The sequence below is a fragment of the Lampetra planeri genome, chromosome 15 (assembly GCF_965212315.1).
Source record: "Lampetra planeri chromosome 15, kcLamPlan1.2.h2, whole genome shotgun sequence".
Classification (NCBI taxonomy): domain Eukaryota; kingdom Metazoa; phylum Chordata; class Hyperoartia; order Petromyzontiformes; family Petromyzontidae; genus Lampetra; species Lampetra planeri.
In genome coordinates, this window is record NC_136121.1 from 13,525,116 (window position 1) to 13,543,588 (window position 18,473).

Sequence of the window (18,473 nt, forward strand, 5' to 3'; positions counted from 1 at the left end):
ACTTGAACGACGGCGCGCGTCTCAGTTCACATTTCGGCGCTTACAACCTTTGACAATCAGCGGTTGCCTTCGTTTACGGGAACTGTCTCTGCGTGGGAAGCCAAGGCCACTCAAAAAAAGCCTAAAAGCGCCGGTCCAGCAGCTCCGCAAAAAAATGAGGACATTCTCCTCCTCTCTGGTGTAAGTTACATAAAGTTAAACCAAATAAATGGAGCAACGGTGAAATGCGGGCAGCCATTCCCCCCCCCCCGCCATTTTTCTCGTGATGAGATGTTTATTTAGGTGCTGGCCTTTATATCAATTTTGGAGCAAATACAAAAGGAGCCAGATAATTGTTGGAGGGCGCTGCTCTGGTGGAGTAGGCCGGCGATCGCCAAAGTGCCCTGGACAGTGTGTGTTGGTGTGGGGGAGGAGGGCACACTGGGAGGTTTTCAGAAAAAAGGGGCTGGGAGCGAGACTGGTGCCACGCTTCCACGGCCACTGGGAAGTGTGCCGGCTTCAACGCACAGCCCCGCAAGTGCTCTCTGCCGACACTGCCGGCCCCCACTGGAGGGACCGCGAGAGAACCCCCTATACAGGGTATTTGGTCTACTCTTACACACAGGCCAGATGGCTTGCAAAAGAAGGAATGATAATATATAATAAATGTTCACTTTAGCCCATCACAGGTGACCTGCTCGATGGACGCGCAGCACGGTTATAAATGACTTGCTGACTTTGGCTAACAATGCAAACTAAACCCACGCACACATTAGGCTAACATTTCCAGGCAATGGCTTTTTTTCAGAGCAGTGTCGATCTGAAACGTTATCCTGTTGTGTATGTTTCTGCTGAACGACATCAGTGGTGAGCTTTATTTTTTGTGCTTAGTACACCACAGGCTACGCAATCGTCCCCTTTATGTTTATTGTCTGTCCAACCAGACGTCACCAGCCGCTCAGCACAGCGGGTTTTGTTGGACAATGACGCAGCGCTGGACCTGCCATCTCCTTACTTATGCGGCGTTCCCCATGGCCACTTTGAAGCAGGCCGACGTGGTTTGTGACAAAGCTGCCAGGATGCTTCGGCCCAGATCCCCACTGTTAAACCAAAAAGTAAAAACCCCGTCCACGTTCCTCTCTTACCCTGGACGGAAGGGGTGGGGGTAAGAGGGATTGGGGCGGTTGCTCAGCCCATGAAGACACGTGGCTTCTTCAAGTGTGGAAACAGCCAAACACGAGATAGCGTGGCCCCGGACCAATTTAGTATGGCTTTGGACACACACAGCATCAGCCCCGTGTTCTAATCAAGTGGGCACGACCACTGTCCTCCGGCGCTGGCCCCGAAACCCTCGCGACAGTCCACGTGTCTCGGCTGACTAAGCCGCCGGCATCACAGGGTTCTGCCTGGCTGGGTGTCGATGCGTTAGAGAGTGCTAGGGTCACATTTAAAGTGGGGGGGCGGGGGGGGCAGGGGGGGGGGGCGAGAGTTCAAATGTCAGTCACGGGTCTACTCCATAAAATAAGCCACATTTCAAGGAACATCAACAATGGTCACAACTGTTTCTATCGATGGGCTGCGTCCCACCACTTGAACGTGGAAGTTCCACCACTGGCTCAGGGCAGCCTGCAGAGACGGCACTGTGCTCGTTCGCGTGGGGTGACGCCGACCAACTGTGACTTCACCAGGGGCCGCTAATCTGCGAACACGGATCTGATAAAAACATATATATATATCCCCACCTCAAATCTTTTTTTAATTGTCGGCTTTAATAACATAACTGCCGCGTGATTAGTGTAATTGTGCCGCGTGCAGTTTGGACATAAGGAAGCGACGCCCTTAAGCGAATTGTCCATCCAGGGGCAGAGTGGAGTGCATGATCATTGTACAAGACAATCACACCGAGTACTTATCTCTCCCGACTCGTGACTCGACCAAACGCTGGGCGACCCTAACAGCGGGTGGGGGTAGGGGGGATTAGCACATGTTCTCTTTGTGTGTGACCAGGGCTGGCTCTGTCCGGGTCAGCGACCCGACACAGCACACCACATCCAGTACACTTCGAACGGTGGCTGCGACGACTAGTCATGTGCCTGCTTGCGTTTGCTGTTTCTACCGTGCGCTATTCTTCTTGTCTCTTCCCATCTCTCAGGGTCCATTCCCAGAATGCCCTCCTTTCCAATCGTGCTCTTTATTTATTTGGGTTTTTTTTCCACAGGCTTGTGACTGTGGCTCTTAATTTGTCAGACAATCTGGGGCTCAAGGCAACATGTTTAGAAACCGCACGCCAACAATCCTCAATGCAAGGTGACCTGGAAACAACCTCTGGATTTTCCGTCAGTCGTCCGCACCGATCCACAGAAGAACATTCCCACCACCGCTTCCTCGACTCTTTTGTATTTCCAGTGAAATGCCAAAATTATAGAAAAATATCGGAAGCTAAAAATAAAGTCCCCGTAGAGTTTGACTTCAATGTCATGTACTTAAGCACAACGCCTTCGAGCGACACGATGGAGCATCCTGTTTCCAGGATTGCAGTGTCTGCCTGGGAATTTCCAAGTTGCATTTCTGATAAAAAAAAGATGACTCGACTCAATTCCGCGTCCTTTACATAACCACGAGAGCCCACTGACATTCACCAGCCCTGCTGCACGGGAAGACCACGGAAGGTGAGTCAAGGCAGACTGTCAACATTTGTTTTGTAGACTCATTGCAGGCGGATTAAATGCACTGTAGGTCATTAGAAATGATACCAACTAATAGTCACCTCTTCTTCAAATGTTACTTTGAGGAATGCGGTTCGAGTATCGTTTTATGAGTTCAATTCCCATCCATGGCTAACACAGTCTATGATCTTCTTGGTTATTTCGGTAAAGTCACGTAGAAGGGAAATAATAAAATAATAAAGATAAAACATACTAAAATACAATTCTCACTGTGAGAATTGTATTTGATTTTTATTATTTTATTATTTCGCTTCTACGTGACTTTACCGAAAGAACCAAGAAGATGAATCCCTGCAGTCACGAAAGCTTTAAATCGGAACAGTCTATGATGCTTCGAACCCCTCCCCCTGCCCCCCCCCCCCCCCCAATTCACCAACCGCCACTGGCCAACATGCTGAAGGACGATGCTGAACTATGGTCAAACAGCCCCAAGACCAACACAACATAGGGAGGTCATAATTTAGCAGTGGACTGGCAAACGGCTATACATGAGAATATCAATTAAGATATTGCTCTGCTCAATTCAATGTTTAGTCTCGTAGAACATATGGGAATGGAACGTGGTAGAATCGATTATTTTACATTCCAATAGAGTTCTGAGATAGATTTCTCGTTTAATACACAGGGCCGAAACGAGGGCGCAACAAAAATCGATTTGTGAATCCAACCACGACAGTGAATTGTGGCAATTCGTGGATTGAATCGTGGAGGGGGTGATTCTTTACATCTCCAACGTTGATGAACGTCGCGGGGGTCTCTGACATTCGGCTTGCGACATCCGGGGCACTTTGGCTCACAGCTGATTTCATCGCTCCGTCTGTGCCGCGGGAATGGGACGGCCAATGTCGCAAGTGTGGTGGGCTTTTGTGATCCGAGACTGCCCAACCGTCAGGGCAGCCACACGTGGGATGACTGTGCAGATTGCGCCGCTGGTGACCTCCACGCTGTCAGCGCTAGCAAAGAGATTGAGGCCAGTGTGCCAATAGTGCGATGCCTCCGCAGGACCGACATTTGCACGGTTTTCTTGGAAACTCGCATCGGGCTGCGTCGGCAATATTCAATATTCAACAACAGCGTCGTGCGCACGCAAGCGCGCTTGCAAACATCCAAGCATCCATCAGCTCAGCGTCCAACAACGGCGACAGCTCGGCACGATGCAAAATGGAAATAAATAAACGGGGCCACCCTGTGCCAAAAAAATTGCACTTTATGCATCGGCGAGCCAGAAAGCTTGGGCTCGGATTGAGAAAGCAGGGCCTGATAAAGGGCACTGTGTGCCTTGCAGACAGGCAGGAGAACCCAAGCATGAACCTCAACTCGGCATTCAAACCGCTTGGGGTTTTTGTCGTGGGCAATTTTTTTCGTGTTTTCCCCGCACCATAACAGCCCACGGCCGGCCTGCAAATGAATTGTTATTGTTCCGCGGTAAAAGGCTCTTGCGGAAAAAATAAAGCCTCTCGTAGGCGGAGAGCCCAAGTGCCTGGACTAATTACAGCGTGGCCACTCAGGGGTGTCATTAGGGTGCGCCATTAACGCCGGGTTTGCGCGGCCGGGCAGGCCAGTCCCTCCCCGTGCCCCCGACGGCTCCGTGACGATCTACGAGACTCCGACCGACCGCTTCGAGCTCCGTGGAGCTCTCCGGACCGGGCCGAGGCCCCCCCCCCCCCCCCCCCAAACTCTCTCCAGACGCTCGGGGAGATCCGACGCAAAAACCGCCGAGCGCTCGCCCCACGAAAAAACTGCCCCGAACGCTCACTCTCCAAATGCGCGCAGCAGCAGCAGCGGTGGTTTGAGTTGGAACACGCTGAGGATACGCGTGCCGTGCGGCCACAACGTGCTGCTTGGGGGGGTGGGTTGGCGTGCATTTTGGAAAATGGAATCGAGTGTCCGAAAAAAATCTTCCGCGCGTGCGCTGCTCTGCGTGGCTACACGTGGCGGTGTTGGTTTACGAATAAATAAAAATGAACCATCAACCGTCGTTCGTGAGCTTCCCCATGCCAAGTAATTAGAGAGAATGTCCCGTCCGTATCCACCGAGCGACACACGAGGGAGAGCAGTGTAAGCGTGCAACAGTGCGTCGATTAATATTGATGTGTAACGCTCACAGTACATCAATTGAAACGGTTCCTTTAAGAATTACAATTTATGCAATTCTTAATCGCATTCAAATGATATGCTAACACAGAGGAGCGATGGCAAGGCGGCGAGCACACCACGCGTTGAACCTGGTGCCCCGATTTCAATTCCTGACCAAGACAAATAGCAGTGACAAGTGGATTGTGAACCGGCCCTGCCCCCCTTCACCAACCCGCACTGCCCTTCATGGTGAAGTATGTTCAAACAGCCCTCCATGACCAACACGGCACGGGGCAGGGCCTTCATCCAGCAGTGGATTGACAACCGGCCGTAGGATGTACTCGCGTCACATTCACGCTCTCGGGGAGAGAATCCAACCCGAACAAACAAGCAAACAATTCCAAAGCCACTGTAATAATATATTTAAAAATAATTAAAAGAGAGACACAAATACGAATCGATCCCCGGCACGGATTCTGGGTGGGGAAGGCAAGAGGCGGGTTGTGAATGTTGACGCACGCTCGGCGTGGTGGGAGGGGCACACCGAGATGAGTGTGGATGTGACGGTCGGGGGGGGGTAAGCAGCCTAAGGGGCTGCATGCCCACGCTTGCCCACCACCGCCGCCGCCACCCTCGTGAGTCACGTTTGCCCCGTAGATTGGCGTTGCAGTTTTGTTTTATTTGCTGGATGCCGCCGCTGCTGCTGCAAGCCTCCGGGGATGGGGGTGGGGCAATGTGGCATCGTGATTCGGCATCGCCAGCGAAGTCTGCTGCCCGGAGAGGTGTTCACGGTCCTTGCGCAGACGACGCCTGCTCGATATCCTGCCAGTTACGATACGTATTGTACACGCACATTTGGCATTGATGCACAGGAATACATTTATATATGTGTGATGGTGACATAGCCCGACAAATAGCCGAACGAGTACCTGGTACGATGTGTATAATCATCGCCATTGGGGAGACAAAGACGGCCCGGCGTGGTGTTGCCCACCCACCCCCTGGTGCGCCGTGCCGCCCTTCACAGGTGCTCGCCAACAGCACTTGCCCCAAAAGGCTGTCAAGGCTACACGGGGGATCTTTGTCTTGGCCCTCCCGTCATGCCTCGCATGCCACCACACTGCGTCAAAATCGCACGCAGAATTGCTTGGAGACCATCGACTGCCAGCGAGACAGACCAGCGACTGCCCCCGTAGTCGCTCAGTCGGCAGCAAGACTACAACAGTCCAGCGGATTCATCGCCGTTAGGAATCGTCAGTGCAGTGGAGCCATCGTTGCCGGCTGCTGCTGCTGCTGCTACTCCCCCGTGTCCCCCAGAGGCTCCGTGAAGACAAACCCAGCGCCTGATCACCGTGGGGACACAGACTGGCGCTGCCTTGTGACACTTTCCCGCATGCAGGATGAGAAACTCGTCAGACAGGAAAGTTGTTGGCCTGCGTGGGCTGGAACTCATCAGAGGGCGGTGGGGACGGTGGGGGGCTCGCGATGATTGCTTGGCGAGGTGGAGATTTGTTGATGGTGCCACTCGGCAGCCCACCTGAGCGCAGGTGTTGTCGTCCACCCGGCTGGGACCCAAAGATGGGTGAGGGGGGTGGGGGCTTGTGGGGGTTGGGGAGGAGGGGGTGGGGGGGGGCTTGTGGGGGTGGGGGAGGAGGGGTGGGGTGGAATAATTGTGAGCGCTTCGACGGCGACGTTTGAAACGGGAGGGCGCAATGTAGATTTGAAGTTTTCGTGACTGCAGCGATCCATACTCTTTGGTTCTTTAGGTGAAGTCACGTGGGTATAACATACAATGAATTCAATCACAAGCGTCCGTCATCAGGAGGGCGCAGAGGAGCGCTTGACGAGGAAATGCGGCAGGCGTCATACGGGGAATGGATGCGACTTTCACACGTGAACGGCTTTGAAAGGAAATTATTAATCAAGCGCCATTAACACACACAACACTCGCCCGCTTCTATGTATTGTACCCGGCTGTTAAACGGCACGTGGGGTCGGGCTGACGGGCGTGAGTGGTGGTGAGTGTGTGTGGTGAGTGAGTGAGTGTGGTGAGTGTGTGTGGTGAGTGAGTGGTGATGAGTGTGTGTGGTGAGTGGTGGTGAGTGTGTGTGGTGAGTGTGTGTGGAGTGTGTGTGGAGTGTGTGCGGTGAGTGTGTGGTGAGTGAGTGGTGGTGAGTGTGTGTGTGGTGAGTGAGTGGTGAAGAGTGTGTGCGGTGAGTGTGTGCGGTGAGTGTGAGTGGTGGTGAGTGTGTGTGGTGAGTGAGTGGTGGTGGTGAGTGGTGGTGGTGAGTGGTGGTGAGTGTGTGGTTAGTGGTGGTGAGTGTGTGTGGTGAGTGTGTGTGGAGTGTGTGTGGAGTGTGTGCGGTGAGTGTGTGGTGAGGGTGTGTGGTGAGTGAGTGGTGGTGAGTGTGTGTGTGGTGAGTGAGTGGTGAAGAGTGTGTGCGGTGAGTGTGTGCGGTGAGTGTGAGTGGTGGTGAGCGTGTGTGGTGAGTGAGTGGTGGTGGTGAGTGGTGGTGAGTGTGTGGTTAGTGGTGGTGAGTGTGTGTGGTGAGTGTGTGTGGAGTGTGTGTGGAGTTTGTGCGGTGAGTGTGTGTGGTGAGTGAGTGAGTGAATGGTGAGTGAGTGGTGAGTGAGTGTGTGGTGAGTGTGTGGTGAGTGAGTGGTGAGTGTGTGTGGTGAGTAAGTGGTGGTGAGTGTGTGCGGTGAGTGTGTGCGGTGAGTGTGTGTGGTGAGTGTGAGTGGTGGTGAGTTAGTGAGTGGTGAGTGTGTGAGTGAGTGAGTGGTGAGTGTGTGGTTAGTGGTGGTGAGTGTGTGTGGTGAGTGTGTGTGGAGTGTGTGTGGAGTGTGTGCGGTGAGTGTGTGTGGTGAGTGAGTGAGTGAGTGAATGGTGAGTGAGTGGTGAGTGAGTGTGTGGTGAGTGTGTGGTGAGTGAGTGGTGAGTGTGTGTGGTGAGTAAGTGGTGGTGAGTGTGTGCGGTGAGTGTGTGCGGTGAGTGTGTGCGGTGAGTGTGTGTGGTGAGTGTGAGTGGTGGTGAGTTAGTGAGTGGTGAGTGTGTGAGTGAGTGAGTGAGTGGTGAGTGAGTGGTGAGTGAGTGAGTGGTGAGTGAGTGGTGAGTGAGTGTGTGCGGTGAGTGAGTGAGTGGTGAGTGAGTGGTGAGTGTGAGTGGTGGTGAGTGAGTGAATGAGTGGTGAGTGAGTGGTGAGTGAGTGGTGAGTGAGTGTGAGTGGTAGTGAGTGAGTGTGAGTGGTGGTGAGTGAGTGGTGAGTGAGTGAGTGGTGAGTGAGTGGTGAGTGAGTGAGTGGTGAGTGAGTGAGTGAGTGGTGAGTGAGTGTGAGTGGTGAGTGAGTGAGTGGTGAGTGAGTGTGTGTGGTAAGTGAGTGGTGAGTAAGTGTGTGTGGTAAGGGAGTGGTGAGTGAGTGGTGAGTGAGTGTGTGTGGTAAGTGAGTGGTGAGTGAGTGTGTGTGGTAAGGGAGTGGTGAGTGAGTGGTGAATGAGTGTGTGTGGTGAGTGAGTGGTGAGTGAGTGGTGAGTGAGTGGTGGTGGCGCCACGTGCCCAGTAATTCTCGCGGGCGGCTCTGACGGTGGCTGCCGACGCTGACGCCGCGAGCAGCGAACAAGCGGCGATCTGTCTCCTCGCCAACCCCCACGCCCCGCGCGCGCGCGCGCGTGCGTGTGTGCGTGTGTGTGCTCGACTAAAGCAAAGCCCCGAGAAGCCATTCGAGTCCCTTTGGAGGCCAGGTTTTTATGTTTTCTCTCTCTCTCTTCCACCGTTTTAGCGATCCCGCCACAAAAGGAAATCGGAGCAGGTCGCAAGCCGTCACTTAAAACGGAGCAAGCGCAGTGGGGGGAAAGGGGGGGTCATTGTCGTGGCTCTGATGTCCGGCGCACTCCACGATCAGCTTTGATTTTTTTTTCTGGGTGATGTTGCTCTACCCCGAGAAGAGAACACATCATAAAACCTCTCCATGTGTGCGTCTGGAACGCAGCCAGCGAGAATGTGGCCTCTGGGTGTTGCGAGCACAGGGCGCGCGCGCACCACCCCACACTTCACACAAGACGCCCCGCAAAGTCCGGCGCGCACACACCACGCACACGCCCGGCACACGCCCGGCACACGTGTTGAGGTGGCCCGGCCGGCCGGACGACCGCTTGGCCGCTCTCCCCCCCCCCATTACGCCCCCTACGACCGACCGCCGTTTTGAAGTTTAAAAGAAAAAAACCTCATCTCGTTCCACCCGCGCCGCTGCGACACGGGCACGGAATCAAAGAGTGGCGCTGTCCTTCAGAGGGCACGCCAGCGGAACTCACGCGATGGCCAAGCGTCGGCTTTTGCAGACGATGGAGATTTCTTTTTAACTTGCCGATGGTAATATACTTTTTATTTTTTAAAGACAAAATGAACGATTTGGAGAGTGAACCTTCCCCAGACGATGAGCGGGTTTTGGTATTTCGTCGAGGTAACGCGAGGTTTTGAGTTGGCTTGACCGGCAGTGGTCCCTCAACCTTGTCCCGGGAACGCTTAACTCGGCCCAGCTTTCCTCAACGGCCCACACACACCTTTTCATCGCTAGGCCATGACAAAAGGGAATCATCCACAGCCCCGAGTTCCTACCACAAGCATCCGTTAGCAGTCAGTCACCGTGTCTCCCTCCCCAAATGAGCAGCAGGCGGTAGTTACCGCTGTCCGACATCCTGTGACGGTGGTGAAAAATTCCACATTTTGAATGGCAGAGACCATTCTATCCAAGGGACAACAACCGTTCACTTTACACAAATGTTATTAACATTTTTCCAGCCTCAGACAGATGATGATGATGATACGGTCAGTCAACCTCTGAAAAACTCAACTGCAAAACCAGACCCAGGATAGACTCTGATAGGACCGAGGGACTCACAGGTAACTTAAGAATGCAAAAAAACTTTCAATTGGAGGTGGCCGAGTGTCCTAGGGGTCACGGTGTCCAGCTAGTACCACTGGGATTGTTGTGTTCAAATCTGGGTTTCAGCAGAATGTTGTGTAAACCAGGCTCCCAGGAGTCGATAGTGTCGGCTGCGTCACCAATGAATGCACAAACAAATACTACGGCACGTTAAAAGCTGGGTATGCGCTGAATTGTTACTAAATTTCAGCTCTGAGATTGAATTATATGATCAGTTTACCGTGCGACAAAAATCAATCTCACAGCAGTGTGCAGAGAAGTGTGGCCCCTATGGTATAAATTAAAAAACCACTGCAGTATTTTTCAGAAGAACATCTGCATTCATTCTCTGGCACACGGGGTCACACTACTCAGCGACATTTCGCAAGGGATTCTTTGCCTCATGGCGTGACGCCGATAAGCGCACCGGGAATAAAACTGCGAAAACAAAACTATAAAACAATGACGATAATCACAACGACAAATGCGCTCCCGCATATTCCCTGCGAGGAGGCACAGAGCTGGCCATCGCTGCGATGTCTGCGGTGAAAATCGCAGAATCCCATCGCGGATAACAAACTAATCTGGCCATCTTCACCAGCAGCTGGGACCATGGCTCGTTTCATCACGCCCGGCCGCTCTATCAGACCGCAATCGAATTTAGAAACCGCCTTTGCCGAAAAGGCCCCATCAGCACAAAGCTTGGCAGTGGGCAGCACAGTACAATGCCGAGTGTAGTGACAACAACGACGAAGATATGCATCGCAAATGCTGCTGCTTGTGTTAATCGAACCCGCCCCTACCCTCCGTTTACATCAACAGCTCATCGTATATGTATACGTTACGCTTACACGCCCAGGCCATACACACACACAAGCAGCGTAGCAGGAACAGGTAAAACACTGAGAACAATGCATTGTCGGCCAGACTCCCATTCTGATAACATTTTTGTGAAAATGCTCAAATATCACCAGGGCGACGCATTTCGGCCGTTTCATGATAGACATCTGGCACTATGGAGGGAGGCCTTCATGCAGCAGCGGATTGTCAAAAAACTGTAAATTACTATTATTAATTCTCACGTGCATCAATAAAAATAAATTCTCAGGCTCACGATGTACACGCACGCAATTGTCTGCATAATTACAATGTACTCTGGTGGACCGCCAGCAACACAGTTAACCTAGCGACCCGAGGTTTGGTTCCTGGCCAAGGCAAACATCAGCGATGAGCGATATCTCAACCACCGCTGGGTCCTCCAAATGACCAAGCCACAGGGAGGAGAAGCTCCAGCCAAAACGCCACGTGGCCGACAGCGGCCTAGGGAGGCCTCCGCCGAATCGTGGATTAACAAAGTGCCGCACATTATCACTTAATTTATCATTATTATTACTACTACTACTACATACGGCGTGACATTACCCTACATTCGTAAAACGGCTTATCAGAATGTCAGTGACGTGTAACATGTAACGCTGAAACACGCCTACCATCCGGTGCAAATGACAAGACGTATGCATATTACATCTGTCATCCAGTTAATCATCGTCAATGAAAACGGCCATTCGCGTAACTGCTCACCAGGGTATCGCGCTGCGTGGCACTAAACGCGCCGCAAATTCCACGAAGTAAAACCTCAACACCGTAGCGCCTCTGCCGTCAAGCGCCGCCTTCACGAGCAATCCGCCTACGAATGCGCCTCATCTCATTGGATCTCGGAAGCTAAACTGGGCTGAACCTGGTTTGTATTCGGGTGGGAGCATGCATGCCTGCCTGCCTGGGAACATAATGTGTCGTCGGCTTGGGTTACATGGTGGCCACGTGTGGCGATGCTGCATTGGATTCGCGAATCTATTTGTGCGAGAGCTCGAGTGCTGCGCCCTCGTTTTCTCCAGGCACTCCAGGTTCCTCTCAAGTGAAGCCAACCTACTCATTTGACACAACGACTGTGGAACCTCTTCACACAGCCACTCTAAACGGAGCGAAATGGCCATCGTTAACCCAGAAACATGGCCATTATGGACAAAGTGAGACGGCCATTATGTACCCATCGACGCAGATGGGAATTAGCCCAACGCAGAGCCCTCCTGAAAAAGATTCTTAAAAACTCACTGTGGCTCTCCTGGATGAAAAAATCCCATTATGAATATTACTGTAACTGCATTGCCCATATGTCCAATGAGGCCACCCTAATGTGGGCTAAAATGTCCTGCTCCTGGAGTGAATCACTGGAGTTATTGGAGCTAAGTTGATCTGTTCCGCGATACTTATCCTGCGTCGCCAATTTTCTCGTCACAGGCATGGTGACGCACGCTTATGATGACATAAGACCACGATTCACCTGTGCAAGACGAACACATTCAAAACAAATGAACAGACAAGAGTCTATCTTTCCGTGTAAAAATAAAAGATCACATTTTATTCCGTCAGAATTTGAGGCCACTTATTTAATTTGTATCTACTTTTGACAAAATTACATTGAAATTGTGCTACCATACCACTGGACAATGCATTAATTCGGAAACCTCGCACTGCCGTGCAGCCTTGTGCTAAGAAATGGGCCGTGGAAGCGGACATCACAGAACTGCTTTTGGGCTCTCTAGACCGAAGTTTTCTCGCAGCATCTGTTAAGGCAAGCCAAGTTTCGATCAGCTTCAGTAAACGTGTTGATTTAGGCAAGAGTCCTCTACGATAGCAGTGAGGTCCATCCAGGTAAACGCAACACGTGTGTGTGTGCGTGTGTCACGTGTGTGCGTGTCGACTGAATTAACAGATGCATATTTTCACACATGTTGGACTGACCGATCGTCATTGCTGATTGCAGAATTATGATTTGAAGTGGGACTGAGATTATTCACTCCCCCTTGCCATGAGAAGAATTGCGACAATTCAGCATCACGTTCAAGACAAAATAAACTAAAATTGTTTTCCACGTTGTTGTGAATATAGCGCCTCTAGCGACGACAGGATTTCCCCGTCTACAAATGGTCCCACTGAGCGGTGAGATGGCCCCTAAATTGGTTGCCACCCATCCCGGATTTCCAAAGATCGTCCTCTTTTTTTGGGGTCGCTGTCCTCGGTAGGTCTGCAAGTCTTCCTGGGGCGTTAAAAGTCCAAGTTTCTTGTCAATTGCCAAATAATACACCACTCAGCCAGTTGCACAATAATATACCACATGTACATCTCCCCTCCTCTAGTATTTTAATACATCCGTCTTCCCAATGACATGTGCCAGCTTTGTGTGTGTGTTTTTTTTGATCTCGGAGGTGGCTACCCTACCCCACATAACTGGTTGGGGGCACCGCAAGGCAGACACAAACAGGAAATCAAGTGCACAGGAAGTGTGCTCATGCCACTGCTAAAGCGCCGGCACCTGTGGCAGCCTCCGCTATTGCGACAGTTCGGAACCCCAATTTCCCAAAGACGACGGGGGGAGGGGGGGGCTCCTGCATCCCCTACCGGCTCCATTACCACCAGCTGGTGAGTCAGGGCCACGCTCTACCAATGAAGGCCACGCTCCTCGTATTTTCGCAGGATTTAGCAATGCATTGATGCAGCCACTGACTGTTGCGCTTTAATGGGTGCGCATTTCTCCTGCGTCGGAAAATCCTTGAGGGCAAATTGGCGCGTGCGTTTCTCGAATCCAAGCATGTATGTCTGTTGAACTTCTTCCATACCATACTAATCGGGGGTGCGGTGGAAGGACAAACTAAACGCAAAAAGAAGTTCTAAAGAAAACGTAGAGTTCCTGTTTCTTCACACCAACTGTGCTCGTGGCATTATCACCATCGCTGCTGGGCTCCAATATTTTATTTGGGCTTGGCGCAGAGTTGAATCGCCCCTGCTGTGCCGTGGCATTCCACAACTGAGCGTGGGCTTCTGCTGCACATCCCACTGGGCCAGATTTAAAATCCGTCTCCCGATCCGACCCCCCCCCCCGCCTGCCCCCCAAAGAATAAAAACATGCAGAGATTTTAAAAAGATGGGCCCTCCACTCTGCCCTTCATCGAAGGGCCTAATAATGCCAAGAGCCACAAGAACAGTTGGTGTTAAGAGAGAGAAACATTACATTCAAGATCGCTTTCAAATGAAGAGGCGAAGGAATAGGGGCATATCATTGCATGAATGCATCGATTATATTAGGTGCTTACGCTCAATATAGATAGAGACATCAAATTGCGCAAGTAAAAATCAATGCTTCTTTTAGATGTGCATGCTGACCATGTGTTACTGTACAGTACTTCTATGCTCCTGAGTCTGTGCTCCCCACCTTCATCAACCTGCACTGACCATAGCAGTGAAAATACGACCAGACAACCACCCACAACCACCACAGCGCAGGATTGTAATAAAGGGACTGCGCATGCAGAGTGCCCACCTGATTACAGACCAAGTCAGACCTTATTGGTTACCCCGTGCCCTGATAAATCTCAACGTTCACCCTACAAAGTCAAAGACAAAGATCTCCCGTATAGCCTTAATATACTGTAGGGGGCAAGTGCTGTTAGCGAGCACCTATAAAGGCCGGCACGGCACACGAGGGGGTGGGTGGCCAACACTACGCCCGACCCTACAAAGTCCCATCACAAGGGACCGAAAAAAATAAAGCGACAAAAAATGTTTTTTTACACAATTACCCTGTACAAGAATGCGGGTGAACCGTGTGGGTTGACAGGTATGCGTGTATGTTTTGTTGCAATGGGATCGTGTAATTCCCAGCAGTCACTAAAGGCAGCTAGATTCACCACAAAGTTCTTGGTTCTTTCGGTAAAGTCACGTAGAAGGGAAATAATAAAATAATAAAAATAACAAATTAAATTCTCAAGAAAATTTTCTTGCTGTGGTTTTCACACCTGATGATGATTGCTTGTGTTGCAATCGAAACGTCGTGATAATTGTATTATTTATTTGTATTATTTATTATTTCCCTTCTATGTAATTTTACCGAAAGAACCAAGAATATGAATCCCTGCAGTCACGAAAGCTTTAAATCGAAATTCACCACAATGTCCATCTAATATATCACTTATTATTGAATTTAATCGAGTCGTAAACCTGGGTCTGGGTAGTACGTACATGCAGGGCCCCAGCCACCAGTACCTCTCGTGCCGCTCTAAACAACGATTCATTACCAATTGCATAATTTATGCGCACTCTTATTTTTAAACCTCTCAGTATTCAAACAAATAAATAAACACATTTGCACAGTATTGCTCTTGATGGGTTTCTCAGGTCGAATATGTTCAGAATTTCCACAGATTTTTTTGCCAAGAATCTCGGCAGTAAGCATCCGTAGAATTTCCTGTGCGCGTATTTTTTTTGTATTCCGGTGCATCTGCGAGGGCAGGTCCATGGATCAATCCACGATCGCTGGTAAATAACGCTGTGGTTGGATTAGGCAGATTCTATTTTCTTTCCCGACACCACCGCACAGCGATATCCTCGTGAGGACGTGGCACACTCACCGAGGGTTCATCATTTCTGCTGGAGCTGCCCGGTGCTGAGCTCCAGAAAACCAAGAGGTGGAGCAGATGTGCCCCTCGGGTCACGAAGACCAACGGAGAGAGGAGAGAGCATTGTAGCGAGCGCAGCTCCGTACGCGCCAGCCCCCCCCCCTCCCAAAAAAAAAACCCGGCACCATCTCCACCCCGAAATATCTCATCTCACAAGCATCTCCCACCGCAAGCAAATTAAATAAATTGCACCCAACAGGTCAATGCCACCGACACCCTTGCCGCAGCTGCTGACTCACACTCACAGACGGATCTGTAATGAGAAATCTCCAATGCCTTACAACCCCCCCACGCATCTACCTCTAGCAGAGAACCCCATTTACACCGCTCTCCCGCCCCCCCCAAAACCTATCGACCTCTCAACCCTTAGCGACTCCCCTCTCAATCTCTCAGCCCTCGCACGTCGAGATATCGCCTTGACAGCCGCGCTCTCCATGCGTGTGTATCACGGCGGAGAAGTGGGGGTGGGGGGTGGGGGAATAACATGAAATAATAATAAAAACCCTTCCCTAAGTGGCCTAACAAAATCACTGCACGGACCTCCGCAAGCAATCAATGGCGCGTATTTGTGCGGTCGGCGATTGAACGACGATGGCGTTAGAATGAAAAATTAACCGCTGCGCCGTGCAGGCCTACCCCGGCTGCCGTCTTCTTAGAGGACACGGGGAATGAAATTCAGAATTCCTTTGCCCCCCCCACCCCCCGCACGGCTCGCAAAACGACGAACCGATGGGCCTTGGTGAAAGGAGTGAGAGCCTTCACAGGTGAATTGCAGGTACGTGCTAACAAGCACGATGTTGACTTGTTATCGTGGCGATGAGGCGTGCGTTTCCCATTGATTCCGAGATCGATATCTTTCAATGAGATATGAAACCCGCCTGGGTCAGGGTCTGCGTAATTATTAGGACACCGATAACGCGGAAGACTGAACGCGTTAACTTTAGCTTCAGCGGCACAGAGGTTGTTATTTAGGTTGCCACTCGGTCAGAACAACACCCGGCTTGTACATTCTGGAAGCGGCAGCGAGTGGGATACATACAGCAAACGGTCGTCCATCAAGCGCAGCGCTTAGCAACCGCCAAAACCAACAGCGAGGCATCAAGCTCGCTTTTTTTTACCATCCTGGCCTTGAAAACAAAAATGTTTATACGACCCTTCTTATGACTTTAATTGTTTCTCAACAAAAATTTTGGCCGTAAAAAAAAATACAAAGATTAAACTCCCAACAGGTCGGAGATGGAAACATGGCAGGGACGTGAGATTTTAAAAGCAGCCGCATTGAACAAACTCGTGGGAGGGTTTTTCTTTAGTGATGTTTTTGATGAACGAGCTCAGCATCACTCAGCGTTTCTCTCTCCCCAACGTTTAACACTCTCCATCACTCCCATAGCCAATTTCACTTCGCCTTGCCATGTGCGTGTGTGCGTGTGGGGGGGGGGGTCTTTGTCTTCGCTCTCGAAAACATAAATATATACATATTCATAAAGCTAACGATTCAATCGGTTCCCAGTTTCTGTCTCTGTTTTGTGTAAACGCATTTAACCTGCATTAGCAGGCTCTCGGTTCAGCAAGCATGTGTAAACACCCCGCCCCCCGCCGCCTCGCCCACACCACCTTCCCTGCCTCCTCCGCTCCCGGCTGTGAACGCCACCGGGCTCCCAGGTCGGTGGTAGCTCAAGGAGCCACAGGGAGCTTGGTTCGTCCTGCTCAGTGCGTGACCCCCCACCCACCACCCCACCTCTGACCCCCACACCCCGCCTCCTCTGCCCCCGACTCTGCCCTCCGTGGCTGGGAGATAGAGGTCAAACATTGGCTTTCTAAAAGTTAGCGTTGGGTAAAGTTCGATGGAGTAAAATGTTGGGTTAGACTATTTCTAACTGAAATGTTATGGTTATTTAATCATGCATATTATTATTGTTTTGTTCCCGTGGACTGTTTATTATTATACAGGTACCCTGTGCATCATCTTGAGACGCACTTTTGCATTTAGTTGCATTACAAATGACAATTACATTGAACGCCGACACAGCCGTGCGGGGTGAACGAGTGGCGTCATGGCGCGCGAGTTTCTCTTCCACGCTGACCACCGTGACGTCCAATCCGCTTCCCGAGTGGGAGAGGGTAAGAGTTCGGCTTGGGGAAGCAGGTTGCCTGCCTGGTTCTGAGACTCCATTTATCGATTTGGGCCAGGCTGGACAGCTACGGAAGCACGATGGCCCTCTGCGCCAGCCTGGTGCTGACGCGAAATCCAACTGGCCGCAGAAACGAGACGCCAAAAGAACCCTGTAGGCAGGGCTCATCGCAGGCCAGCTGTTCGTTTCACAAGGCCCCCACAATGCTTGGGGCACATCATCATCATCAACAGCCATGATCGATCCACTGCTGGGCGAAGTCCTCCGCAAGCCGTCGCGATTTCTCACGATCCTGCGATGCAACGACCCAAACCACCTAGCACCTGCCCACACAAGAGTCGATTTCATCGCTCAGTCTCCTCGATTAGCGTCCCCTGTGGGGAGCGCAGCTTCCGCGAGAACCGCACGTGACGAGGCGCGAGCGAGTAAATCGGCAAAGCACCTGGCTGTGCCGTGCCGATGGATCCCACTGAAGGAGACACCACAGACACTGGCAAAAGCTGTCACCGCCCGAGCGGCACGAGCTGGCGGTCTGGTAGGGCTCGGCATGTTGGGGGAGCTGTGCACGATTGGGGCGAGACACGGCGAGGGACACTCCGGGGCGCCGTGTGTTTTATACATTTTGGGGGCACGCGTCTCAGCCGTCACATTTGTTCCCCGCTCTTCCGCCTTCTTCCAGCAACAGCTGACGGATCAATCTCCGTCGACTGCGAGAGAATGTTATTCAGAACGCAGCTGCACGCTCTCGATCAGCAGCGGGAAGCGTGCGCGAGGGTGCGGGCCACGCTGCGCCCGTGCGTGGCGCCGCTCGCACGGCGTGTGTCCGGCGCGCCCCCCGCTCATTACCGGCAGCAGCAACGAGGCCGGCCCTGACCCACGCTCCCCGGATCTCCAAAGCAGCCCCTAATCCCAAACAAAGGGTCAGGGATTATCCTTCATGCGTTCCCTCTCCCTCTGTGCCAACACCCCCACCCCCCAACCCATCTCAATCCTCTCACTGCCCCTCTCAGTTGCTCTACCCCCCCCCCGTCCCCCAACTACACCACCACCTCTCCTCCTTCTCCCTTCACCCCCCGCCCGCCACCACCCCACCCCACATGCGAACTTGCGGTGACTACCCATAGGGCC

The 18,473-nt window shown here is 51.8% G+C and overlaps 1 protein-coding gene and 2 long non-coding RNA genes across 3 annotated transcripts in view; 1 reads left to right on the forward strand and 2 right to left on the reverse strand.

The window, feature by feature from the left end:
* AFF3 (ALF transcription elongation factor 3) overlaps nt 1-18,473 on the reverse strand; it is a 148,245-nt gene that overhangs the window by 122,770 nt on the left and 7,002 nt on the right. The gene's annotated exons all lie outside the window — the stretch shown is intronic.
* LOC144722772 (uncharacterized) lies at nt 5,188-6,364 on the reverse strand. Its single transcript, XR_013586091.1, has 2 exons — nt 5,711-6,364; nt 5,188-5,603 (listed from the first exon to the last, which is right to left on the reverse strand). It is a non-coding gene; the product is annotated as an uncharacterized LOC144722772 (long non-coding RNA).
* Nucleotides 5,347-12,632, forward strand: LOC144722773 (uncharacterized). Its single transcript, XR_013586092.1, has 2 exons — nt 5,347-6,363; nt 8,558-12,632. It is a non-coding gene; the product is annotated as an uncharacterized LOC144722773 (long non-coding RNA).